The following is a 25586-nucleotide window of genomic DNA, read 5'->3' on the forward strand; positions in this document are numbered from 1 at the left end:
TTTACAGTGCGGAATGAAACAGGTGCCATCATACCATGACTAATTCATCGGATCCCATCAAAAATCCGCAGTTAAATGTTCTTTGACGAGTGTGGTACTAGGAGTGGTGACCTCTTGGGAAATCCTCGTGTTGCACCTATTTTTTTCAGATGGGGGGTTCGATGTTATGCACGACTGGAACTATGTTCGTTGGTTTATTCGCAAATGTGCGTCAAGGTGCATGGGTATTTTACTTGATATTAGAACGAGAAGGAGAGGTGCAGTGTGCATGCACAAGGAAACAAATGATGGGAGGGGGGAGGGAAGGAGAAAGAGTTTATTTATTAGCAGCGCGGAATAAAAAGGGTGCGATCATAACAGCACTAATGCACCGGATCCCATAAGAACTCCGCCGTTAAGTGTGTCTGGGCGAGATTAGTACAAAGATGGGTGACCTCCTGGGAAGTCCTCCAGTTGCACTTATTTTTTTACAGATGGGTCGTTTGATGTTACGCTCAACTGGAACAATGGTTCGCTGGTTTATTCGCAAATGTGAGTCACGTCACCATGGCATTTTACTTGATATTAGAATGAGAAGTATAGGTGCAGTGTGCATGCACACTGACACAAATGATGGGAGGGGGGATGGAAGGAGAAGGAGTGTATGTATTTGCAGCATGAATTGAAAGATGTGCGATCATAGTAGCACTAATGCACCAGATCCCATCAAAACTCAGCAATTAATTGTGCTTGGGCGAAAGTTGTACTAGGATGGGTGACCTCCTGGGAAGTACTCGTGTAACACCCTTTTTTTCGTAGATGGGTCGTTCGACGTTACGCGCGACTCGAACTATGATCTGCTGGTTTATTTATAAATGTGAGTCACGGCGCCGAGGCATTTTACTTGATATTAGAACGAGAAGGAGAGGTGCATTGTGCACACACAAGGAAAGAAATGATGGGAGGGGAGAGGGAAGGAGATGGAATGTATGTATTTACAGTGCAAAATGAAATATGAGTGATCATACTAGCACTAATGCACTTGATCCTATCAGAACTCCGCTGTTAAGTGTGCTTGGGCGAGGGTAGTACTAGGATGGGTGACCTCCTAGGAAGTCCTCGTGTTGCACCAATGTTTTTGCAGATGGGTCGTTCGACGCTACGCGCGATTGGAAGTATGTCCGCTGGTTTAATCGCAAATATAAGTCACGACACCGGGGCATTTTACTTAATATTAGAATTAGAAGGAGAGGTGCAGTATGCACGCACAAAGAAATAAATGACAGGAGGGGGAGGGAAGGAGAATGAGTGTATGTATTTACAGCGCAGAATGAAACAGGTGCGATCATACTAGCACTAATGCATCGGATCCCATCAGAACTCTGTATTTAAATATTTTTGGGCGAGAGTAGTAGTAAGATGGGTGACCTCCTGGGAAGTACTTGTATCGCACCCATTTTTTTGCAGATGGATGGTTCGAAGTTACGCACGACTCGAGCTATGGTCTGCTGGTTTATTCGCAAATGTGAGTCACGGTGCCGGGGTATTTTACTTGATATTAAAAGGAGAAGGAGAGGTGCAGTGTGCACGCACAAGGAAACAAATGACGAGAGGGGGAGGGAAGGAGAAGGAGTGTATGTATTTGCAGCGTAGAATGAAATATGTGTGATATACTAGCACTAATGCATCGGATCCCATCAGAACTCCACTATAAAGTGTGCTTAGGCGAGAGTAGTTCTAGGATAGGAGACCTCCGGGGAAGTACTCGTGTTGCACCCATTTTTTTTATAGATGGATCGTTCGTCGTTACGCGTGATTGGAACTATGGTCTGTTAGTTTATTCGCAAATGTGAGTCACGGCGCTGCGATATTTTACTTGATATTAGAACAAGAAGGAGAGGTGCAGTGTGCACGCACAAGGAAACAAATCATGGGAGGGGGGCGGGAAGGAGAAAGAGTGTATCTATTTGCAGCGCGAAATGTAATAGGTGTGATCATACCAGCACTAGTGCACCAGATCCCATCAGAACTTTGCTGTTAAGTGTGCTTAGGCGAGAGTAGTACAAGGATGGGTGACCTCTTAGAAAGTCCTCGTGTTGCACCAATTTTTTTGCAGATGGGTCGTTCGATGCTACGCGCGACTGGGACTTTAGTCCGCTGATTTATTCACAAATATGAGTCACGGCGCTGGGGCATTTTCTTGATATTAGTAGAGAAGAAGAGGTGCAGTATGCATGCATAAGAATCAAATGACGGGAGGGGGAGAGAAGGAGAAGGAGTGTATGTATTTGCAGTGCGGAATGTAACAGGTGCGATCATACCAGTACTAATGCAACGAATCCCATCAGAACTAATTTAAGTATGGTTAGGCGAGAGTAGTATCAGGATGGGTGACCTCCTTGAAAGTACTCGCGTTGCACCCATTTTTTTGTAGATGGGTCGCTCGATGTTACGCGCGAGTGGAACGATGGTCCGCTGGTTTATTTGCAAATGTGAGTCACAGTGCCGAGCCATTTTACATGATATTAGAAGGAGGAGGAGAGGTGCATTGTGCACGCATATGGAAACAAATGACGGGAGGGGGGAGGGAAGGAGAAAGAGTGTATATATTTGCAGCGCATAATGAAACAGGTTCCATTATACCATCACTAATTCACCGGAGCCCATCAGAACTCCGCAATTAAATGTGCTTGGGCGAGTGTAGTACTAAGAGTTGTGACCTCCTGGGAAGTCCTCGTGTTGCACCTATTTTTTTCAGATAGAGCGTTCCAAGTTACACACGACTGGAACTATGTTTCGCTGGTTTATTCGCAAATTTGAGTTAAGGCACTAGGGTATTTTACTTGATATTAGAACGAGAAGCAGAGATGCAGTGTACAAGCACAAGGAAACAAATGACAGGAGGGGGGACGGAAGGAAAAGGAGTGTGTGTATTTATAGCGTGGAATGAAACAATTGCGATCATACCATCACTAATGCACCGGATCCCATTAGAACTCCGTAGTTATGTGTGCTTGGGCGAGGGTAGTACTAGGATGGGTAACCTCCTAGGAAGTACTTGTGTTGCACCCATTTTTTTGCAGATAGGTTGTTCGACGTTACGCGCGACTGAAACTATTGTCCGCTGGTTTATTCGCAAATGTGAGTGATGCCGCCAAGGTATTTTACTTGATATTAGAACGAGAAGGAGAAGTGCAATGTGCACGCACAAAGAAAAAAATGATAGAATGGGGAGGGGATGAGAAGGAGTGTATGTATTTGCAGTGCAGAATCATATAGTTGCGACCATACCAGCACTAATGCACTGGATTCTATCAGAACTTCGCACTTATGTGTGCTTGGGCGAGAGTAGTACTAGGATGGGTGACCTCCTTGTAAGTACTTGTGTTGCACCCATTTTTTTGCAGATAGGTCGTTCGACAATACGCGCAACTGGAACTATGGTCCTCTGGTTTATTCACAAATGTGAGTCACATCGTCGGGGCCTTTTACTTGATATTAGAACGAGAAAGAGAGGTGCAGTGTGCAAACACCAGGAAATAAATGACGAGAGGGGGGAGGGCAAGAGAAGGAGTGTATGTATTTGCAGTGTGGAATAAAACAGGTGCGATCATACAAGCACTAATGCATCAGATCCCATCAAAACTCCGGAATTAATTATGCTTGGGCGAGAGTTGTACTCGGATGGGTGACCTCCGGAGATGTACTCGTGTTGCACCCATTTTTTTGCAGATGAGTCGTTTGACGTTACGCATGACTGGAACTATGGTCTGCTGGTTTATTCGCAAATGTGAGTCACGGCGCCAAGGTATTTTTTTTTATATTAGAATGAGAAGGAGAGGTGCAGTGTGCACGCACAAGAAAAGAAATGACAGGCGGGGGGAGGGAAGGAGAAGCAGTGTATGTATTTGCAGCGCATAATAAAATAGGTGAGATCATACTTGGACAAATGCATGGGATCCCATCAGAACTCCAAAATTAAGTTTGTTTGGTCGAGAGTAGAAATAGGATGGGTGACCTCCTGGGAAGTACTCGTGTTGCACTCATTTTTTTACAGATAGGTCGTTCGAAGTTACGCGCGACTGGAACTATAGTCCGCTGGTTTATTCAAAAATTTTTGTCACGGCGCCAGGGCATTATACTTGATATTAGAATGAGAATGAGAGGTGCAGTGTGCACGCACAAGGAAACAAATGACGGGAGGGGGGAGGGAAGGAGAAGGAGGGTATGTATTTGCAGCGCGAAATGAAAGATGTGCGATCATAGCAGCACTAATGCACCAGATCCCAATCAGAACTTCGCAGTTAAATGTGCTTGGGCGAGTGTAATACTAGGATGGGTGACCTCTTGGGAAGTCCTCATGTTGCACAAATTTTTTTGCAGATGGGTCGTTAGACGCTACGCACAACTAGGACTATGGTCCGCTAATTTATTCACAAATATGAGTCACGGCACCGGAGAATCTTACTTGATATTAGAACAAGAAGGAGATGTGCAGTATATATGCACAAGAATTAAATGACGGGAGGGGGAGGGAAGGAGAAGGAGTGTATGTATTTGCAGCGTGGAATGTAACAAGTGCGATCATACCAGCACTAATGCAAAGGATCCCATCAAAACTAATTTAAGTATGGTTGGGCGAGAGTAGTATCAGGATGGGTGACCTCCTCAGAAGTACTCGTGTTGCACCCATTTTTTTGCAGATGGGACGCTCAATGTTACGCGCGACAGGAACGATGGTCCGCTGGTTTATTTGCAAATGTGAGTCACGGTGCCGAGCCATTTTACATGATATTAGAAGGAGGAGGAGAGGTGCAGTGTGCACGCACAAGGAAACAAATGACGGGAGGGGGGAGGGAAGGAGAAGGAGTGTATATATTTGCACTTATTTTGTTCATATAGGGCATTCGAAGTTATGCACGACTGGAACTATGTTTCGCTGGTTTATTCACAAATGTGAGTTAAGGCACTAGGGTATTTTACTTGATATTAGAACGAGAAGCAGAGGTGCAGTGTGCATGCACAAGGAAACAAATGACAGGAGGGGGGATGGAAGGAGAAGGAGTGTATGTATTTGCAGTGCAGAATAAAACAATTACGATCATGCCATCACTAATGCACCAGATCCCATCAGAACTCCGTAGTTATGTGTGCTTGGGCGAGAGTAGTAGTAGGATGGGTGACCTCCTAGGAAGTACTCGTGTTGCACCCATTTTTTTGCAAATAGGTTGTTCGATGTTAAGCGCGACAGGAACTATGGTCCGCTGGTTTATTCACAAATGTGAGTGTAACGCCGCCGAGGCATTTTACTTGATATTAGAACGAGAAGGAGATGTGCAATGTTCACGCACAAGGAAAACAATGATAGAATAGGGAGGGGATGAGAAGGAGTGTATGTATTTGCAGTGCAGAATCATACAGCTGCGATTATACCAGCATTAATGCACCGGATCCCATCAGAACTCTGCACTTATATGTGCTTGGGCGAGAGTAATACTAGGATGGGTGACCTCTTGGGAAGTACTCGTGTTGCACCCATTTTTTTACAGATAGGTCGTTCGACGTTACGCGCGACTGGAACTATGGTCCACTGGTTTATTCGTAAATGTGAGTCACATCGCCAGGGCATTTTACTTGATATTAGAACGAGAAAGAAAGGTGCAGTGTGCAAGCACAAGGAAATAAATGACGGGAGAGGGGAGGGCAGGAGAAGTAGTATATGTATTTGCAGTGCGGAATAAAACAGGTGCGATCATACAAGCACTAATGCATCAGATCCCATCAGAAATCCACAATTAATTGTGCTTGGGCGAGAGTTGTACTCGGATGGGTGACCTCCTGAGATGTACTCGTGTTGCACCCATTTTTTTGCAGATGAGTCGTTTGACATTACGCATGACTGGAACTTTGGTCTGCTGGTTTATTCGCAAATGTGAGTCACGACGTCGGGGTATTTTTTTTTATATTAGAATGAGAAGGAAAGGTGCAGTGTGCACGCACAAGGAAAGAAATGAGGGGAGGGGGGCGGGAAGGAGAAGCAGTGTATGTATTTGCAGCGCATAATAAAACAGGTGAGATCATACTAGGACAAATGCATGGGATCCCATCAGAACTCTGCAATTAAGTTTGTTCTGTTGAGAGTAGCAATAGGATGGGCGACCTCCTGGGAAGTACTCGTGTTGCACTCATTTTTTTGCAGATAGGTTGTTTGAAGTTATACGCGATTAGAAATATGGTCAGCTGGTTTATTCAAAAAAATTTGTCACGGCGCTGGGACATTTTACTTGATATTAGAACGAGAAAGAGAGGTGCAGTGTGCACGCACAAGGAAACAAATGATGGGAGGGGGGAGGGAAGGAGAATGAGGGTATGTATTTGCAGCGCGAAGTGAAAGATGTGCGATCATAGCAGCACTAATGCACCGGATCCCAATCAGAACTCTACAGTTAAATGTGCTTGGGCGAGTGTAATACTAGGATGGGTGACCTCTTGGGAAGTCCTCATGTTGTAACAATTTTTTTGCAGATGGGTCGTTCGATGTTACGCGCGACTGGAACTATGATCCACTGATTTATTCGCAAATGTGAGTCACGACACGAGGCCATTTTTGTTAATATTAGAACGATAAGGAAAGGTGCAGTGTGCACGCATAAGGAAACAAACTGAAGGGAGGGGGAGGGAAGGAGAAGGAGTGTATGTATTTGCAGCGCAAAATAAAACAGGAGTGATCATGCTAGGACTAATGCACCAGATCCCATCATAACTCCAGAGTTAAGTGTGTTTGGGCAAGAGTACTAGGATGGGTGACCTCTTGGGAAGTACTCGTGTTGCACACCATTTTTTACAGATAGGTCGTTCGACGTTACGCGTGACTAGAACTATGGTCCACTGGTTTATTCACAAATGTGAGTCACGGTGTCGGAAAATTTTTCTTGATATTAGAACGAAATGGAGAGGTACAGTGTGAACACACAAGGAAACAAATGACGGGAGGGGGGAGGGAAAGAGGAGTCTATGTATTTGCAATGCGGAATGAAATAGGTGCGATCATACCAGCACTAATGCACCGGAACCCATCATAACTACTCATTAAAGTGTGCTTGGGCAAGGGTAGTACTAGGATGGGTGACCTCCTTGGAAGCACTCGTGTTGCACCCATTTTTTTGTAGATGGGTCGTTCAACGTTAAACGCGACTAGAACTATGGTCTGCTAGTTTATTTACAAATGTGAGTCACGTCACCAGGGCATTTTACTTGATATTAGAAGGAGAATGAGAGGTGCAGTGTGCACGCACAAGGAAACAAATGACGGGAGTGGGAAGGGAATGAGAAAGAGTGTATGTATTTGAAGTGCAGAATGAAACAGGTGCTATTATACCATCACTAATTCACTGGATCCCATTAGAACTCTGCAGTTAAATGTGCTTGAGCAAGTGTAGTACTAGGAGTTGTGACCTCCTAGGAAGTCCTCGTGTTGTACCTATTTTTTTTAATGTGGGGCGTTCGACGCTACACGCGACTTGAATTATGGTCCGCTTGTTTATTTGTAAATATGAGTCACGTCGCCGGAGCATTTTACTTGATATTAGAACAAGAAGGAGAGGTTCAGTGTGCACGCACAATGAAACAAATGACAGGAGGGGGGAGGTAAGGAGAAAGAGTGTATGTATTTGCAGCGCATAATGAAATAAGTGCGATCATACCTGCACTAATGCACCGGATCTCATCAGAACTCTGCATTTAAGTGTGCTTTGGCGAGAGTAGTACTAAGATGGTCGACTTCCTAGGAAGTCCTCGTGTTGCTCCTATTTTTTTTAGATGGGTGGTTCGACATTACATGCGATTGGAACTATAGTCCGCTGGTTTATTCACAAATGTGAGTCACGGTGCCGGGGCATTTTACTTGATATTAGAAGGAGAAGGAGAGGTGCAGTGTGCACACACAAGGAAACAAATGATGGGAGGGTGGAGGGAATGAGAAGGTGTGTATGTATTTGCAGCGTGTAATGAAACAGGTGCGATCATACTAGCACTAATGCACCAGATCCCATTAGAACTCCATAGTTATGTTTGCTTGGGCAAGAGTAGTACTAGGATGGATGACCTCCTGGGAAGTCCTTGTGTTGCACCTATTTTTTTGCAGATGGGTCGTTCATCGTTACGCACGACTGGAACTATTTTTTGCTAGTTTATTCGCAAATGTTAGTTAAGGCACTAGGGTATTTTACTTGATATTAGAAAGAGAAGCAGAGGTGCAATGTGCACACACAAAGAAACAAATGACAGGAGGGGGGAAGGAAGGAGAAGGAGTGTATGTATTTACAGCGTGGAATGAAACAGGTCCGATCATGCCAGCACTAATTCACCAGATCCCATCAGAACTCCACAGTAACGTGTGCTTGGGCGAAAGTAGTATTAGGATGGGTGACCTCCTGGGAAGTACTCGTGTTGCACCCATATTTTTTGCAAATGGGTTGTTCGATGTTATGCGCGACTAGAACTATGATCCGCTGGTTTATTCGTAAATGTGAGTAACGGCGCTGAGACATTTTACTTGATATTAGAATGAGAATGAGAGGTGAAGTGTGCAAGCATAAGGAAACAAATGACGAGAGGGGGAAGGGAATGAGAAGGAGTGTATGTATTTGCAGCGCAGAATGAAACATGTGCAATCATACCAGCACTAATGAACCAGATCCCATCAAAACTCCGTAGTTATGTGTGCTTGGGCGAGAGTAGTAGTAGGATGGGTGACCTCCTAGGAAGTACTCGTGTTGCACCCATTTTTTTGCAGATAGGTTATTCGACATTATGCGCGACTGAAACTATGGTTCGCTGGTTTATTCGCAAATGTGAGTCACGCCGCAGGGGTATTTTACTTGATATTAGAACGAGAAAGAGAGGTGCAGTGTGCACGCACAAGAAAACAAATGACGGGAGGGTGGAGGGAAGGAGAAGGTGTGTATGTATTTGCAGTGCGGAATGAAATAAGTGCGATCATACCAGAACTAATGGACTGGATCCCATTAGAACTCCGCAGTTATGTGTGCTTGGGCGAGAGTAGTACTAGAATGGGTGACCTTCTAGGAAGTTCTTGTGTTGTAACCATTTTTTTGCAGATGAGTCGTTTGACGTCACGCAAAACTGAAACTATGGTCTCTTGGTTTATTCGCAAATGTGAGTCAAGGCGTCAAGGTATTTTACTTGATATTAGAAAGAGAAGCAGAGGTGCAATGTGCACACACAAAGAAACAAATGACAGGAGGGATGAAGGAAAGAGAAGGAGTGTATGTATTTGCAGCGTGGAATGAAACAGGTCTGATCATGCCATCACTAATTCATCGGATCCTATCAGAACTCCACAGTTACGTGTGCTTGGGCAAGAGTAGTATTAGGATGGGTGACCTCCTGGGAAGTACTCGTGTTGCACCCATATTTTTTGCAGATGGGTCGTTCGATGTTATGCGCGACTAGAACTATGATCCGCTAGTTTATTCGTAAATGTGAGTAACGGCGCTGAGACATTTTACTTGATATTAGAATGAGAATGAGAGGTGAAGTGTGCAAGCATAAGGAAACAAATGACGAGAGGGGGAAGGGAATGAGAAGGAGTGTATGTATTTGCAGCGCAGAATGAAACATGTGCAATCATACCAGCACTAATGAACCAGATCCCATCAAAACTCCGCATTTAAGTTTGCTTGGGCGAGAGTAGTACTAGGATGGGTGACCTCCTCGGAATTACTCGTGATGCACCCATTTTTTTGCAGATGGGTCGCTCAACATTACATGCGACTAGAACTATGGTCCGCTGATTCATTCGCAAATGTCAGTCACGGCGCAAAGCCATTTTACTTGATATTAGAACAAGAAGGAGAGGTATATTGTGCACGCATAAGGAAACAAATGACGGGAGGTGGGAGGGAAGGAGAAGGAGTGTGTATTTGCAGCATGGAATGAAACAGGTGCAATCATACCAGCACTAATGCACCGGATCGCATCAGAACTCTGCAGTTAAGTGTGTTTAGGCGAGAGTAGTACTAGGATGGTTGACCTCCATGGAAGTCCTCGTGTTGCATCCATTTTTTTACAGATGGGTCGTTCAATGTTATGCACAACTGAAATTATGGTCCGCTGGTTTATTCGCAAATGTGAGTCAGGGCGCCGGGGCATTTTACTTGATATTAGAAGGAAAAGGAGAGGTGCAATGTGCACACACAAGGAAACAAATGATGGGAGGGGAGGGAAAGAGAAGTAGTGTATGTATTTGCAGCGCAGATTGAAATAGGTGCGATCATACCAACACTAATACACCGGATCCCATCAGAACTCCCCAGTTAAGTGTGCTTGGGCGAGAGTATTAGTCTGATGGGTGACCTCTTGGGAAGTACTCGTGTTGCACACATTTTTTTTTTAGATGGGTCGTTCGACGTTACGCTCGACTGGAACTATGTTCCGCTTGTTTATTCACAAATGAGAGTCACGACGCCCAAGCATTTTACTTGATATTATAACGAGAAGGAGAGGTGCAGTGTGCACGCACAAGGAAACAAATGACAGGAGGGGAGAAAGAAGGAGAAGAAGTGTATGTATTAGCAGTGTGGAATAAAATAGGTCTAATCATGCCAGCACTAATACACCGAATCCCATTAGAACTCCATATTTATGTTTGCTTGGGCGAGAGTAGTACTAGGATGGGTGACCTCCTCGGAAGTACTCGTGCTGCACCAATTTATTTGCAGATTGGTCGCTCGACGTTACACGTAACTAGAACTATGGTTTGCTGGTTTATTCACAAATATAAGTCACAACGCCAAGCTATTTTACTTGATATTAGAAGAAGAAGGAAAGGTGCAGTGTGCACGCACAAAGAAATAAATGATGGGAGGGGGGAGGGAAGGAGAAAGAGTGTATGTATTTGCAGTGCAGAATGAAACAGGTGCCATTATACAATCACTAATGCACCTGATCCCATCAAAACTCCGTAGTTAAATGTGCTTGGGCAAGTGTAGTACTAGGAGTGGTGGCCTCTTGGGAAGTCCTCGTGTTGGACCTATTTTTTTTCAGATGGGGCGTTCAACGTTGCACGCGACTGAAACTATGTTCCACTGGTTTATTCGCAAATGTGAGTTAAGGCACCAGGGTATTTTACTTGATATTAGAACGAGAAGGAGAGTGCAGTGTGCACGCACAAGGAAACAAATGACGGGAGGGGGGACAGAAGGAGAAGGAGTGTATGTATTTGCAGCGCGGAATAAAACAAGTGCGATCATACCAGCGCTAATACACCGGATCCGATCAGAACTCCGCAGTTAAGTGTGCTTTGGCGAGAGTAGTACTAGGATAGGTAACCTCCTAGGAAGTCCTCGTGTTGCACCCGTCTTTTTCTTAATATTTTTCGTGCATCCATTTATAGTTCACCACTTGATAAGAGTGTCATTACGAGCATCGTAAATAATAGAATAAGCGAAATAGATGTGCAGCGAGCGGTCCGTTCATCTGGGCGTTAGTCCAGACAATAGGGCATTTTGCTTGATATCACAACTAGAAGTTTAGGTGCGGTGTCAACACAGAGCGAAAGAAATGAAGTGAGGGGGGAGGGAAAGAGAGGGTATATGTATTTAAAGTGAGGAATAGAACGGGTGGGATCATACTAGAACTAATGCATCGTATCCCATCATAATCCACAGTTAAGCGTGTTTGGGCGAGAGTAGTACTAGGATGAGTGACCTCCTGGGAAGTGCTTGTGTTGCACCCGTTTTTTTGCGGACAGGGTATCAAACATTACGCGCGACCAGAGCCATAGTCCGCTGGTTTATTTGCCGGCGTGAGTCGCCGTGCCCCAGTATTTTGTTTACTTTTTTTTATGCACTCATTTATAGTCCACCACGTGATAAGAGAGTCATTACGAGCATCTTACAGAGTAGAACAACGAAAAAAAAAGGTGTGGCTGGTGGTCCTTTGATCTGGGCATAAGTCGAGGCGTTGGGGCATTTTGATTGATATTAGAACTAGAAACAGAGATGTAGTGTCCGCCCACAGTGAAAAAAATGACGGAAGAGGGGAGGAAAGGAGAAAGGTATATGTATTTGCAATACGGAATGTAAAGGGTGCGATCATACCAGCATTAATGCACTGAATTCGATCGAACTATGTAGTTAAGCAAGCTTGGGCGAAAGTAGTAGTAGGATCGGTAACTTCCTGAGAAGTCCTCGTGTTGAATTTTCTTTTTTCGTGTTGAACTGTCTTTTTACAAATGGGGCATAAAATGTACATGTGATCGGAGGCACAATCCACTGGCATGAGTCGCGTCGCCAAAAAATTTTGCTTACTATTTTTTCATGCATTCTTTTATAGTCTATCACGTGATAAGAGTGTCATTACGAGCATCTTATATAGTAGAATAAAGAAAAATGAGGTACGGTGGATGGTCTTTCTTCTGGCGTGAGTCGAGTTATCGGGGCATTTCGTTTGATATTAGAACTACAAACAGAGGTGCAGTGTGCGCACACAGTGAAAAAAATTATGGGTGGGGGGAAGGAAAGAGAAGGGGTATATGTATTTGCAGCGCGGAATGGAAGTGGTGCAATCATACTAGCATTAATACACCGGATCCCATTGAACTCCGTAGTTAAGCATGCTTGGGCGAAAAGGAGTACTAGGATGGGTGACGTCCTAGGAAGTTCTCTTGTTGCACCCGTCTTTTTGCAATGTTACGCGCGATCGGAGCCACAGTCCGCCGGTATGAGTAGCAACATTGAAACATTTTGCTAAATATTTTACGTGCACTTATTTGTAGTCCACCACGTGATAAGAGTCTCATTACGAGAGTTTTACATAGTAGAACAACGAAAAAAGAGACGCAGCAGGCGTGAGTCAAAGCGACATGGCATTTCGCTCTATATTATAACTAGAAGCAGAGATACGGTATGGCCACACAGCGAAATAAATGATGGGAGGGAGAGTGAAGGAGAAGGGCTATATTTATTTGAAGTGGGAAATGGGACAGTTGCGATCACACAAACACTAATGCACAGGATCCCATCAGAACTCTATAGTTAAGCGTGCTTGGGCGAGATTAGTTCTAGGATGGGTGACCTCCTGGAAAGTCCTCGTGTTGAACCCATTTTTTTTAGACTGGGTGTTAAACGTTAAGTGCAATCGGAGCCACAGTCTGCCGGTGTGAGTCGCGGGGCATGAAAATTTTGCTTAATATTTTTCGTGCATTTATTTATAGTCCACCACGTGATAAGAGTGTCATTACGAATATCTTACATAGTATAACAATGAAAGATGAGGTACGGCAGGCGATCCATTCATCTGGGATTAAGTCGAGGTGCTGGGGTATTTCGCTTGATATTAGAACTAGAAACAGAGGTGTGGTGTGTGCGCACAACGAAACAAATGTACTTGCAGTGTGGAATGGAAGGGGTGCGGTCATACCCGCACTAATGCACTGGATCCCATCGAATTTCGTAGTTAACTGTGCTTGGGCGGAAGTAGTACTAAGATGGGTGACCTCCTGGAAAGTTCTGATGTTCCACTCATTTTTTTGCTGACGGGACATTAAACATTATGTGCGATCAAAGCCATTGTCCCTCGGAGTGAGTCGCAACGCCAAGAAATTTTTCTTAATATTTTTCGTGCATTCATTTATAGTTCGCCACGTGATAAGAGTATCATTATGAGCATCTTACATAGTAGAATAACGAAAAATGAGGTATAGGGGGTAGTCTGTTCATCTAGGCATGAGTCCAGGCGCCGGAGCATTTTGCTCTATATTAGAATTATAAGCAGAGGTGCGGTGTTCGCGCATAGCGAAACAAATAACAAAGACGGAGGGAAGGAGAAGGGGTATATGTTTTTGTAGCGTAAAATAGAAGAGGTGCGATCATACTAGCACTAATGCACCGGATCCCATCGAACTCCGTTGTTGAGCGTGTTTTGGCGAGAGTAGTACTAGGATGGGTGATCTTTTGGGAAGTCCTCGTGTTGCAGCACGAAATGGAAGGGGTGCGATCATACCCACACTAATGCATCAGATCCTGTCGAACTCCGTAGTTAAGTGTGCTCTGGTGAAAGCAGTATTAGGATGGGTGACCTCCTGTGAAGTCGTTGTGTTCCACCCATCTTTTTATGGACGGGGCGCTAAATGTTACGCGTGACAAGAGTGACAGTCCGCCAGTGTGAGTCGAGGCATTTGGACATTTTGCTTAATATTTTTCATGCATTCATTTATAGTCCATCACGAGATAAGAATGTCATTACGATTATCTTACATAGTAAGACAATGAAAATAGAGTTTTGGCAGGCGGTCTGTTCATCTAGGCATGAGTCGAGATGCTTTGGCATTTCGCTTGGTATTAGAACTAGAAACAGAGGTGCAGTGTGCGCACATAACAAAATAAATTATGAGAGGGGAGAGGGAAGGATAAGTGGTATATGCATTTGTAGCGCGGCATGAAAGGTGTGTGATCATACCAGCACTAATGCATCGAATCCCATCGAACTTTGTAGTTAATCGTGCTTGGGCGAGAGTAGTACTAGGATGGGTGATCTCCTAGGAAGTTCTCATGTTGCACCATTCTTTTTGCAGATGGAGCATTAAATGTTACGCAGGACTAGAGCGACAGTCGCCAGTTAATTCACAAACGTGAGTTACGGCGCCAGAGCATTTTACTTAATATTATTCGTGCATTCAATTATAGTCCACCACGTGATAAGATTATTATTACGAATATCTTACGTAGTAGAACAACGAAAAAGGAGGTGTGGCCGGTGTTCCATTCATATAAACATGAGTCGAGGCACCAGAGCATTTCGCTCAATATTAGAACTAGAAGTAGAGGTGCGTTGCGTGCACAGCGAAACAAATGACGGGAAGGGAGAGGGAAGGAGAAGGGATTTATATCTTTGCGGCACAAATTAGAAGGGGTGAGATCATACCAGCAATAGTTCACGGGATCCATCAGAACTCTACAGTTAAGTGTGCTTGGGCGAGAGTAGTTCTATGATGGGTGACCTCTTGGGAAGCACTCGTGTTGCACCCTTTTTTTTGTAGATAGGGCGTTAAATGTTATGCGGGACTGGAGCGATGGTCCTCCTGTTCATTCGTAAACGTGAGTCAGGTGCCGGGGCATTTTGTTTAATACTTTTGGTGCATTCAATTAAAGCTCATCACGTGATGAGAGGGTCATTCTAAGCATCTTATATAGTAGAACAACGAAAAATGAGGTGCGGCGGGCGATCCGTTCATATGGGCATGAGTCGTGGTGCCAGGGCATTTCGCTCGATATTAGAACTAGAAACAGGGTGAGTTGCGCCACAACGAAACAAATGACGGGAAGGGAGAGGGAAGGAGAAGTGGTATATGTCTTCGCGGCACAAATTAGAAGGGGTGCGATCATACTAGCACTAGTTCATCGGATCCCATCAGAACTCCGCAGTCAAGCGTGCTTGGGCGATAGTAGTACTAGGATGGGTGACCTATTGGGAAGTACTCGTGTTGCACCCTTCTTTTTGTTGACGGGGCATTGAATGTTACGCGGGACTAGAGCGACGGTCCGACGGTTCATTCACAAACATGAGTCACGATGCCGGGACATTTTGCTTAATATTTTTCGTGCATTCAATTAAAGCCCATCACGTGTTAAAAGTGTCATTGCGAGCATCTTACATAGTAGAACAATGAAAAAAGATGTGTTTCATATAGACATGAGTCGAGGCGCTGGGGCATTTCGCTAGATATTAGAACTAGAAATTGAGGTGAGTTGCGCCCACAACGAAATAAATGATGGGAAGGGAGAGGGAAGGGGAAGGGGTATATGTATTTGCGGCACAAACCAAAACGATTGTGATCATACCAGCATTAGTTCACCGGATCCCATCATAACTCTGCAGTCAAGTGTTCTTGAGCGAAAGTAGTACTAGGATGTGTGACCTTCTGGGAAGTGCTCGTGTTGTACCCTTCTTTCTACAAATGGGGCATTAAATGCTACGCGGGACTGGAGCGACGGTCAGCCAGGGCATTTTGCTTAATATTTTTTGCACATTCAATTAAAACTAATCACATGATAAGAGTGTCATTGCAAGCACCTTATATAATATAACAACAAAAAACGAGGTGCAATGGGCGATCCATTCATATGGGCATTAGTCGAGGTGCCGAGGCATTTCGCTTAATATTAAAACTAGAAGAAGAGGTGAGGTGCGCGCACAGTGAATCAAATGACGGGAGGGGAGAGGGAAGGAGAAGAGGCATATGTATTTGCAGCGCAAACAAGAAGTGTGTTATCATACCAGCACTAGTTCATCAAATCCCATCAGAACTCTGCAGTTATGCGTACTTGGGCAAGAGTAATAGTAGGATGGGTTCCCTCCTAGGAAGCTCTCGGCTCTCGTGTTGCATCTTTTTTTTTTCAGACTAGGCATTAAACGTTACGCGGGACCCGAGCGACGGTCCATCGGTTCATTCGCAAACGTGAGTAACGACGCCGATGCATTTTGTTTAATATTTTTCGTGCATTTAATTAAAGCCCATCACGTGATAAGAATGTCTGTGAGCATATTACATAGTAGAACAACAAAAAATGAGAAGCAGTGGTGACCTCCTTGCAAGTCCTCGTGTTAGCACCTATTTTTTTTTCAGATGGATCGTTTGACATTACGCGCGACTAGAACTATTGTCCGCTGGTTTATTCACAAATCTGAGTCATGGTACCGGGGCATTTTACTTGATATTAGAACGAGAATGAGAGAGGCAGTGTGCACGCACAAGGAAACAAATAACGGGAGAAGGGAGGGAAGGAGAAGGAGTGTATGTATTTGCAGCGCTGAATGAAACAGGTGCGATCATAACAGCACTAATGCACTGGATCCCATCAGAACACTGCAGGTAAGTATGCATGGGCGAGAGTAGTACTCTGATGGGTGACCTCCTGGAAAGTCTTCGTGTTGCACCCATTTTCTTTTAGATGGGTCGTTCGACGTTACGCGTGACTGGAACTATGGTACGCTGGTTTATTTACAAATGTGGGTCTCGGCACCGGGGCATTTTACTTGATATTAGAACGAGAAGGAGAGTGCAGTGTGCACGCACAAGGAAACAAATGATGGGAGGGGGGGAAGGGAAGGAGCATGAGTGTATGTATTTGCATACCAGCACTAATGCACCAGATCCAATCAAAACTCTGCAGTTAAGTGTGCTTGGGCAAGAGTAGTACTAAGATGGGTGATCTCCTAGGAAATTCTCATGTTGCATCCTTCTTTTTACAGATGGGGCGTTAAATGTTATGTGTGACTAGAGCGACAGTCGCCGGTTAATTTGTGAAAGTGAGTCACGGCGCCGGAGCATTTTGCTTAATATTATTCGTGCATTCAATTATAGCCCACCACGTGATAAGATAATTATTACGAGCATCTTACATTGTAGAAGAACAAAAAAAGAGGTGCGGCGGGTGTTCCGTTCATATAGACATGAGTCGAGGCGCCGAGGTATTTCGATCGATATTAGAACTAGAAAATGAGGTGCATTGTGTGCACATTGAAACAAATGATGAGAAGGGAGAGGGAAGGAAAAGGGATATATGTCTTTGCGGCGCAAATTAGAAGGGGTGCCATCATACCAGCACTAGTTCACGAGATCCATCAGAACTCTGTAGTTAAGCATGCTTGGGCGAGAGTAGTTCTACAATGGGTGATCTCTTGGGAAGCACTCATGTTGCACTCTTTTTTTGCAGACGGTGCGTTAAATGTTACGCGGGACTAGAGCGACGGTCCGCCTGTTCATTCGCAAACGTGAGTCATAGTGTTGGGGCATTTTGCTTAATACTTTTTGTGCATTCAATTAAAGCCCATCACATGATGAGAGTGTCATTGCGAGCATCTTAAATAGTAGAACAACGAAAAATGAGGTGCAGCGGGCGATCCGTTCATATGGGCATGAGTCGAGGTGCTAGGGCATCTCGCTCGATATTAGAACTAGAAGCAGAGGTGAGTTGTGCGCACAGCGAAACAAATGACAAGAAGGGAGAGGGAAAGAGAAGTGGTATATGTCTTTGCGACGCAAATTAGAAGGGGTGCGATTATACCAGCACTAGTTCACCGGATCCCATCAGAACTCTGCAGTCAAGCGTGCTTGGGCGAGAGTAGTAGTAGGATGGGTGACCTCTTGGGAAGTACTCATGTTGCACCCTTCTTTTTGTAGAAGGGGCATTAAATGTTACGCGGGACCATAGAGACGGTCCGGCAGTTCATTCACAAACGTGAGTCACAGTGCTGGGACATTTTGCTTAATATTTTTCGTGCATTCAATTAAAGCTCATCACGTGTTGAGAGTGTCATTACGAACATCTTACAGAGTAGAGCAATGAAAAAAGAGGTGCGGCGGGTGTTTCATATAGACATGAGTCGAGGCACTCGGACATTTCGCTCGATATTAGAATTAGAAACAGAGGTGAGTTGCACCTACAACGAAATAAATGATGGAAGGGAGAGGGAAGGGGAAAAGGTATATGTATTTGCAGCGCAAACCAAAACGATTGCAATCATACTAGCACTAGTTCACCGGATCCCATTAGAACTCCGCAATCAAGCGTTCTTGGGTGAGAGTAGTACTAGGATGCGTGACCTTCTAGGAAGTGCTCGTGTTCCACCCTTCTTTCTACAGATGGGGTGTTAAATGTTACGCGGGAACGGAGTAACGGTCCGCTGGGGCATTTTGCTTAATATTTTTTGAACATTCAATTAAAACCAATCACGTGATAAGAGTGTCATTGCGAGCAACTTATAGGTGCGGTGGGCGATCCGTTCATATGGGCATGAGTTGAGGCGTTGGGGTATTTCGCTTAACATTTGAACTAGAAGAAGAAGTGAGGTGCGCGCATAGCTAATCAAATGACGGGAGGGGAGAGGGAAGGAGAAAGGGCATATGCATTTACGGCGCAAACAAGAAAGGGTGCGATCATACCAGCACTAGTTCACCGGATGCCATCAGAACTCTGTAGTTATGCGTGCTTGGGCGAGAGTAGTACTAGGATGGGTTACCTCCTAGGAAGCTCTCGGCTCTTGTGTTGCATCTTTCTTTTTTCAGACTGGAATGATGGTCCACTGGTTCATTCGTAAACGTGAGTCACGGCGCCGGAGCATTTTGTTTAATATTTTTCGCGCATTCAATTAAAGCCCATCACGTTATAAGAGTGTCTGCGAGCAATTATATAGTAGAACAACTAAAAACGAGGTGCTGCGCTATCCGTTCATATGGGCACAGGTCGAGGCGCCGGGGTATTTCGCTTGATATTAGAATTAGATACAGAGGTGAGGTGCACGCACAGTGAACCAAATGATGAGAAGGGAGAGAGAAGGAGAAGGGTATATATACTTGCGACGCAAACTAAAACGGGTGCGATCATACCAGCACTAGTTCACCGGATCCCATCTGAACTCCGTAGTTAAGCGTGCTTGGGCGAGAGCAGTACTAGGATGGGTGATCTCCTGAGAAGTTCTCGTGTTGCACCCTTCTTTTTTGCAGACGAGGAGTTAAACATTCAACTGGACCAGAGCGATGGTAAGTAGGTTCATTTGCAAACGTGAGCCACGGAACTGGAGCATTTTTCTTAATATTTTTTCAGCATTCAATTAAAGCCCATCACATGATGAGAGTGTAATTGCGAGCATTTTAAATAGTGGAACAACAAAAAATGAAGGGCGGCGGGCGATCCGTTCATATGGGCATGAGTCGAGATGGGTCGTTCAACGTTACGCAAAACTGGAACTTTAGTATACTGGTTTATTTATAAATATGAGTCACGGCACCGGGGTATTTTACTTGATATTAGAACGAGAATGAGACGTGCAGTGTACACGTAAAAGGGAACAAATGACGGGCAGGGGGAGGGAAGGAGAAGAAGTGTATATATTTGCAGTGTAGAATGAAACAGGTGCCATTATACCATCACTAATTCACCGAATCCCATCAAAACTCTGTAGTTAAATGTGCTTAGGCGAGTGTAGTACTAGAAGTGGTGACCTCCTGGAAAGTCCTTGTGTTGCACCTATTTTTTTCAAATGGGGCGTTCGACATTATGCGCGACTGGAACTTTGGTCCACTGGTTTATTCGCAAATATGAGTCACGGCGTCGAAATATTTTACTTGATATTAGAACGAGAAAGAGAGGTGCAGTGTGCACGCATGAGGAAACAAATGACAGGAGAGGAGAGGGAAGGAGAATGAGTGTATGTATTTGGCGCGCGGAATGAAATAAGTGTGATCATACCAGCACTAATGCACCGGATCCCATCAGAACTCCGAAGTTAAGTGTGCTTGGGCGAGAGTAGTACTAGAATGGGTGATCTCCTGGGAAGTATTCGTGTTGCACCCATTTTTTTGCAGATGGGTCGTTTGATATTATGCGCGACTAGAACTATGGTCCGCTGGTTTATTCACAAATGTGAGCAACGGCGCCCCGACATTTTACTTGATATTATAACGAGAAGCAGGGGTACATTGTGCACGCACAAGGAAACAAATGACGAAAGGGGGGAGGAAAGGAGAATGAGTGTATGTATTTACAGCAGAGAATGAAATAGGTGCGATCATACCAGCACTAATGCATCGGATCCCATCAGAACTCCGCAGTAAAGTGTGCTTAGGCGAGAGTAGTACTAGGATGGGTGACTTCCTGGGAAGTCCTTCGACGTTATGCACGACTCGAAATATGGTCTGCTGGTTTATGCACAAATGTGAGTCACGGTGCTCGGGCATTTTACTTGATATTAGAATGAGAAACAGATGTGCGATGTACACGCACAAGGAAACAAATGATGAGAGGGGGAAGGGAAGGAGAAGGAGTGCATGTATTTGCAGTGCAGAATGAAACAAGTGCCATTATACCATCACTAATTCACCGGATCCCATCAGAACTCCGCAGCTAAATGTGCTTAGGCGAGTGTAGTACTAGAAGTGGTGACCTCCTGGAAAGTCCTTGTGTTGCACCTATTTTTTTCAGATGGGGCATTCGACATTATGCGTGACTGGAACTTTGGTCCACTGGTTTATTCGTAAATGTGAGTCACGACGCTGAAATATTTAACTTGATATTAGAACGAGAAGGAGAGATGCAGTGTGCACGCATAAGGAAACAAATGACAGGAAAGGGAGTACATGTATTTGCAACGCGGAATGAAACAGGTGCGATCATACCAGCACTAATGCACCGGATCCCATCAGAACTCCGCAGTTAAGTGTGCTTGGGCACGAGTAGTACTAGAATGGGTGACCTCCTGGGAAGTACTTGTGTTGCACCCATTTTTTTGCAGATGGGTCTTTCGACGTTATGCGCGACTGGAACTATGGTCCGCTGGTTTATTCACAAATGTGAGTGACGGCGCCCAGGCATTTTACTTGATATTATAACGAGAAGTAGAGGTGCATTGTGCACGCACAAGGAAACAAATGATGAGAGGGGGCAGGGAAGGAGAATGAGTGTATGTATTTACAGCGCAGAATGAAATAAGTGCGATTATAGTAGCATTAATACACCAGATCCCATCAGAACTCCTCAGTTAAGTGTGCTTGGGTGAGGGTAGCACTAGGATGGGTGACCTCCTGGGAAGTCCTCATGTTTCACCTATTTTTTTGTAGATGGGTCTTTCGGCGTTATGCGCGACTGGAAATATGGTCCGCTGGTTTATTCACAAATGTGAGTCACGGTGCTCGGACATTTTACTTGATATTAGATGAGAAGCAGAGGTGCGATGTGCATGCACAAGGAAACAAATGACGAGGGGGGGGAGGGAAGGAGAAGGAGTGTATGTATTTGTAGCGCAGAATGAAACAGATGCCATTATACCATCACTAAGTCACTGGATCTCATCAGTATTCTGCAGTTAAATGTTCTTGGGCGAGTGTAGTACTAAGAGTTGTGACCTCATGGGAAGTCCTCGTGTTGCACCTATTTTTTTTGCAAATGGGTCCTTCGACGTTAAGCGCGACTATAACTATGATCCACTAGTTTATTTACAACTGTGAGTCACGGCACCGGGATATTTTACTCGATATTAGAACGAGAAGGAGAGGTGCAGTGTGCATGCACAAGCAAACAAATGACGGAAAGGGGGAGGGAAGGAGAAGGAGTGCATGTATTTGCAGCGCAGAATGAAACAGGTGCCATCATACCATCACTGATTCACCGGATCCCATTAGAACTCCACATTTTAATGTGCTTGGGCGAGTGTAGTACTAGGAGTTGTGACCTCCTGGGAAGTCCTTGTGCTTCACCTATTTTTTTTCAGATGGGGCATTCGAGGTTAAGTGCGACTGGAACTATGGTCTACTGGTTTATTCGCAAATGTGAGTCATGGCGCCGATGCATTTTACCTGATATTAGAACGAGAAGGAGAGGTGCAGTGTGCACGCAAAGGAAACAAATGGCGAGAGGGTGAAGGGAAGGAGAATATGTGTATGTATTTGCAGCGCGGAATGAAACAGGTGCGATCATACTAGCACTAATGCACCGGATCCCATCAGAACTCTGTAGTTATGTGTGATTGGGCGACAGTAGTACTAGGATGGGTGACCTCTAAGTAAGTACTCGTGTTGCACCTATTTCTTTGCAGATTGGTCGTTCGACGTTACGCGCGACTGGAATTATGGTCCTCTAGTTTATTTGCAAATGTGAGTCACGGCGCTGGGGCATTTTACTTGATATTAGAACGAGAAGGAGAGGTGTAGTGTGCACTCACAAGTAAACAAATGACGGGAGGGGGGAGGGAAGAAAATGGAGTGTATGTATTTGCAGCGCAAAATAAAACTAGTGCGATCATACCAGCACTAATGCACCGGATCCCATCAGAAGTCCACAGTTAAGTGTGCTTGGGTAAGAGTAATACTAAAATGGGTGACCTCTTGGGAAGTTCTCGTGTTGTACCTATTTTTTTACAGATGGGTCGTTCGACATTACGCACGAGTAGAACTATAGTTCGCAGTTAAGTGTGTTTGGGCAGAGTAGTACTACGATGGTTGACCACCTGGGAAGTTCTCGTGTAGCACTTATTTTTTTACAGAAGGGTCGTTCGGCGTTACGCGCGACTAGAACTATGGTCCGCTGGTTTATTCACAAATGTGAGTCACTGCGCCGGGGCATTTTACTTGATATTAGAACAAGAATGAGAGGTGCAGTGTGCACGCACAAGAAAACAAATGACGGGAGGGGGGGGAAGGAAAAGGAGTTTATGTATTTACAGCGCGAAATGAAATAAGTGTGATCATACTAGTACTAATGCACCGAATCCCATCAGAAGTCCGCAGTTAAGTGTGCTTGGGCGAGAGTAGTACTAGAATAGATGACCTCCTCGGAAGTTCTCGTGTTGCACCTATTTTTTTGCAGATGGGTCATTTGATGTTACGCACGACTTGAACTATGGTCCGCTTGTTTATTCATAAATAAGAGTCACAGCGCCGGGGCATTTTACTTGATATTTAAACAAGAAGCAAAGGTGCAGTGTGCACGCACAGGGAAACAAATGATGGGAGGGGGGAGGGAAGGAGAAGGAGTGTATGTATTTGCATTGGAGAATGAAACAAGTGCCATTATACCAGCACTAATGCACTAGATCCCATATGAACTCCGCAGTTAAGTGTGCTTGGGCGAGAGTAGTACTAGAATGGGTGACCTCCTAGGAAGTCCTCGTGTTGCACCTATTTTTTTACAGATAGGTCATTTGACATTGCGCACGACTAGAACTATGGTCCGCAGTTATGTGTGCTTGGGTAGAGTAGTACTACGATAGGTGACCTCCTGGGAAGTTCGCGTGTTGCACTTATATTTTCACATATGGGTGGTTCGACGATACGCACGACTGTAAATATGGTCCGCTGGTTTATTTGCAAATGTGAGTCACGGCGCCGGAGCATTTTACTTGATATTAGAACGAGAAAGAGAGGTGCAGTGTGCACGCACAAGGAAACAAATAACGAGAGGGGGGAGGGAAGGAGAAGGAGTGTATGTATTTGCAATGCGGAATAAAACAAGTGCGATCATACCAGAATTAATGCACTGAATCCCATCAGAAGTCCGCAGTTAAGTGTGCTTGGGTAAGAGTAGTACTAGAATGGGTGACCTCCTAGGAAGTCCTCGTGTTGCACCTATTTTTTTGCAGATGGGTAGTTCGATGTTACGCATGACTTGAACTATGGTCCGCAGTTAAGTGTGCTTAGGAAGAGTAGTACTATGATGGGTGACCTCCTGCGAAGTTCTCATGTTTCACTTACTTTTTTTAGATGGGTCGTTCGACGTTACGCGTGACTGGAACTATGGTCTGCTGGTTTATTCGCAAATGTGAGTCACGGCATCGAGACATTTTACTTGATATTAGAACGAGAAGGAGAGGTATAGTGTGCACACATAACGAAAAAAATGACGGGAGGGGAGAGAAAAAGAGAAGGAGTGTTTGTATTTGCAGCGTGGAATGAAACAAGTGCGATCATACCAGCAATAATGCACCGGATCCCATCAGAAGTTCGTAGTTAAGTGTGCTTAGGCAAGAGTAGTACTAGAATGGGTGACCTCCTGGGAAGTCCTCGTGTTGCATCTATTTTTTTACAGATGGGTCATTCGACGTTACGCACAACTGGAACTATGGTTCGCAGCTAAGTGTGCTTGGGCAGAGTAGTACTAAGATGGGTGACCTCTTGGGAAGTTCTCGTGTTGCACTTATTTTTTTACAGATGGGTCGTTCGACATTATGCTCGACTTGAACTATGGTCCACTGGTTTATTCGCAAATGTGCGTCACGGCGCCGGGGCATTTTACTTGATATTAGAACGAGAAGGAGAGGTGCAGTATGCACGCACAAGGAAACAAATAACGGGAGGGGGAGGGAAGGAGGAGTGTATGTATTTGCAGCGCGGAATAAAACAAGTGCTATCATACCAGCACTAATACACCGGATCACATCAGAAGTCCGCAATTAAGTGTGCTTGGGCAAGAGTAGTGCTAGAATGGGTGACCTCCTGGGAAGTCCTCGTGTTGCACCTATTTTTTTGTAGATGGCTCGTTCGACGTTACGCACGATTGGAACTATGATCCATAGTTAAGTGTGCTTGGGCAAAGTAGTACTACGATGGGTGACCTCCTGGGAAGTTCTCGTGTTGGACTTACTTTTTTACAGATGGGTAATTTGACGTTACACGCGACTAGAACAATGGTCAGCTGGTTTATTCACAAATATGAGTCTCGGCGCCATGGCATTTTACTTGATATTAGAACGAGGAGGAGAGGTGCAGTGTGCACGAACAATGAAACAAATGACAGGAGAGGGGAGGGAAGGAGAAAGAGTGTATGTATTTACAGCGCAGAATGAAACAAGTGCAATCATACCAGCACTAATGCACCAGATCTCATCAGAAGTCCGCAGTTAAGTGTGCTTGGGGGAGATTAGTACTAGAATAGTTGACCACCTGGGAATTCCTCGTGTTGGTGGTCTAATTTTTGGAAAGTGGAGTTATTCTTCTAAGGTACTCTAAGGATCTTTCTACCTAAGGCCTCAGTGTAAGGGATTTGATCTGCATAATTCTATTTTGATACCATCTGTGACATCCCAAATGCTAA

At 44.7% G+C, this 25586-nt stretch overlaps 2 non-coding genes and 29 pseudogenes across 2 annotated transcripts; all 31 read left to right on the plus strand.

Moving 5' to 3' along the window:
• The first annotated feature begins 343 nt into the window (after positions 1-343).
• Positions 344-462, plus strand: LOC148251241 (5S ribosomal RNA; annotated as a pseudogene).
• A 531-nt stretch (positions 463-993) lies between these two features.
• On the plus strand, positions 994-1112 carry LOC148251242 (5S ribosomal RNA; annotated as a pseudogene).
• Positions 1113-1316: 204 nt separating this feature from the next.
• LOC148251243 (5S ribosomal RNA) lies at positions 1317-1435 on the plus strand (annotated as a pseudogene).
• A 530-nt stretch (positions 1436-1965) lies between these two features.
• On the plus strand, positions 1966-2084 carry LOC148251244 (5S ribosomal RNA; annotated as a pseudogene).
• An 848-nt stretch (positions 2085-2932) lies between these two features.
• Positions 2933-3051, plus strand: LOC148251245 (5S ribosomal RNA; annotated as a pseudogene).
• A 1180-nt stretch (positions 3052-4231) lies between these two features.
• On the plus strand, positions 4232-4351 carry LOC148251246 (5S ribosomal RNA; annotated as a pseudogene).
• Positions 4352-5398: 1047 nt separating this feature from the next.
• On the plus strand, positions 5399-5517 carry LOC148251247 (5S ribosomal RNA; annotated as a pseudogene).
• A 2151-nt stretch (positions 5518-7668) lies between these two features.
• LOC148251248 (5S ribosomal RNA) lies at positions 7669-7787 on the plus strand (annotated as a pseudogene).
• A 205-nt stretch (positions 7788-7992) lies between these two features.
• LOC148251249 (5S ribosomal RNA) lies at positions 7993-8111 on the plus strand (annotated as a pseudogene).
• A 532-nt stretch (positions 8112-8643) lies between these two features.
• LOC148251250 (5S ribosomal RNA) lies at positions 8644-8762 on the plus strand (annotated as a pseudogene).
• An 857-nt stretch (positions 8763-9619) lies between these two features.
• LOC148251251 (5S ribosomal RNA) lies at positions 9620-9738 on the plus strand (annotated as a pseudogene).
• Positions 9739-9942: 204 nt separating this feature from the next.
• On the plus strand, positions 9943-10061 carry LOC148251252 (5S ribosomal RNA; annotated as a pseudogene).
• Positions 10062-10265: 204 nt separating this feature from the next.
• Positions 10266-10384, plus strand: LOC148251253 (5S ribosomal RNA; annotated as a pseudogene).
• An 856-nt stretch (positions 10385-11240) lies between these two features.
• LOC148251254 (5S ribosomal RNA) lies at positions 11241-11359 on the plus strand (annotated as a pseudogene).
• A 1201-nt stretch (positions 11360-12560) lies between these two features.
• Positions 12561-12679, plus strand: LOC148251255 (5S ribosomal RNA; annotated as a pseudogene).
• A 1183-nt stretch (positions 12680-13862) lies between these two features.
• On the plus strand, positions 13863-13980 carry LOC148251256 (5S ribosomal RNA; annotated as a pseudogene).
• A 466-nt stretch (positions 13981-14446) lies between these two features.
• Positions 14447-14564, plus strand: LOC148251257 (5S ribosomal RNA; annotated as a pseudogene).
• Positions 14565-15374: 810 nt separating this feature from the next.
• Positions 15375-15493, plus strand: LOC148251258 (5S ribosomal RNA; annotated as a pseudogene).
• Positions 15494-18054: 2561 nt separating this feature from the next.
• On the plus strand, positions 18055-18173 carry LOC148251259 (5S ribosomal RNA; annotated as a pseudogene).
• Positions 18174-19376: 1203 nt separating this feature from the next.
• On the plus strand, positions 19377-19495 carry LOC148251260 (5S ribosomal RNA). Its single transcript, XR_015815834.1, has one exon. It is a non-coding gene; the product is annotated as a 5S ribosomal RNA (ribosomal RNA).
• Positions 19496-20238: 743 nt separating this feature from the next.
• Positions 20239-20357, plus strand: LOC148251261 (5S ribosomal RNA; annotated as a pseudogene).
• Positions 20358-20563: 206 nt separating this feature from the next.
• Positions 20564-20686, plus strand: LOC148251262 (5S ribosomal RNA; annotated as a pseudogene).
• Positions 20687-21164: 478 nt separating this feature from the next.
• Positions 21165-21283, plus strand: LOC148251263 (5S ribosomal RNA). The gene has a single exon (XR_015814303.1). It is a non-coding gene; the product is annotated as a 5S ribosomal RNA (ribosomal RNA).
• A 206-nt stretch (positions 21284-21489) lies between these two features.
• LOC148251264 (5S ribosomal RNA) lies at positions 21490-21608 on the plus strand (annotated as a pseudogene).
• An 855-nt stretch (positions 21609-22463) lies between these two features.
• LOC148251265 (5S ribosomal RNA) lies at positions 22464-22582 on the plus strand (annotated as a pseudogene).
• Positions 22583-22788: 206 nt separating this feature from the next.
• LOC148251266 (5S ribosomal RNA) lies at positions 22789-22907 on the plus strand (annotated as a pseudogene).
• A 326-nt stretch (positions 22908-23233) lies between these two features.
• On the plus strand, positions 23234-23352 carry LOC148251267 (5S ribosomal RNA; annotated as a pseudogene).
• Positions 23353-23558: 206 nt separating this feature from the next.
• LOC148251268 (5S ribosomal RNA) lies at positions 23559-23677 on the plus strand (annotated as a pseudogene).
• Positions 23678-24005: 328 nt separating this feature from the next.
• Positions 24006-24124, plus strand: LOC148251269 (5S ribosomal RNA; annotated as a pseudogene).
• A 327-nt stretch (positions 24125-24451) lies between these two features.
• On the plus strand, positions 24452-24570 carry LOC148251270 (5S ribosomal RNA; annotated as a pseudogene).
• A 324-nt stretch (positions 24571-24894) lies between these two features.
• On the plus strand, positions 24895-25013 carry LOC148251271 (5S ribosomal RNA; annotated as a pseudogene).
• The last annotated feature ends 573 nt before the right edge of the window (positions 25014-25586 follow it).

This window comes from Carica papaya, chromosome 8 (genome assembly GCF_054855325.1).
Source record: "Carica papaya isolate Zhongbai chromosome 8, ASM5485532v1, whole genome shotgun sequence".
Lineage (NCBI taxonomy): Eukaryota > Viridiplantae > Streptophyta > Magnoliopsida > Brassicales > Caricaceae > Carica > Carica papaya.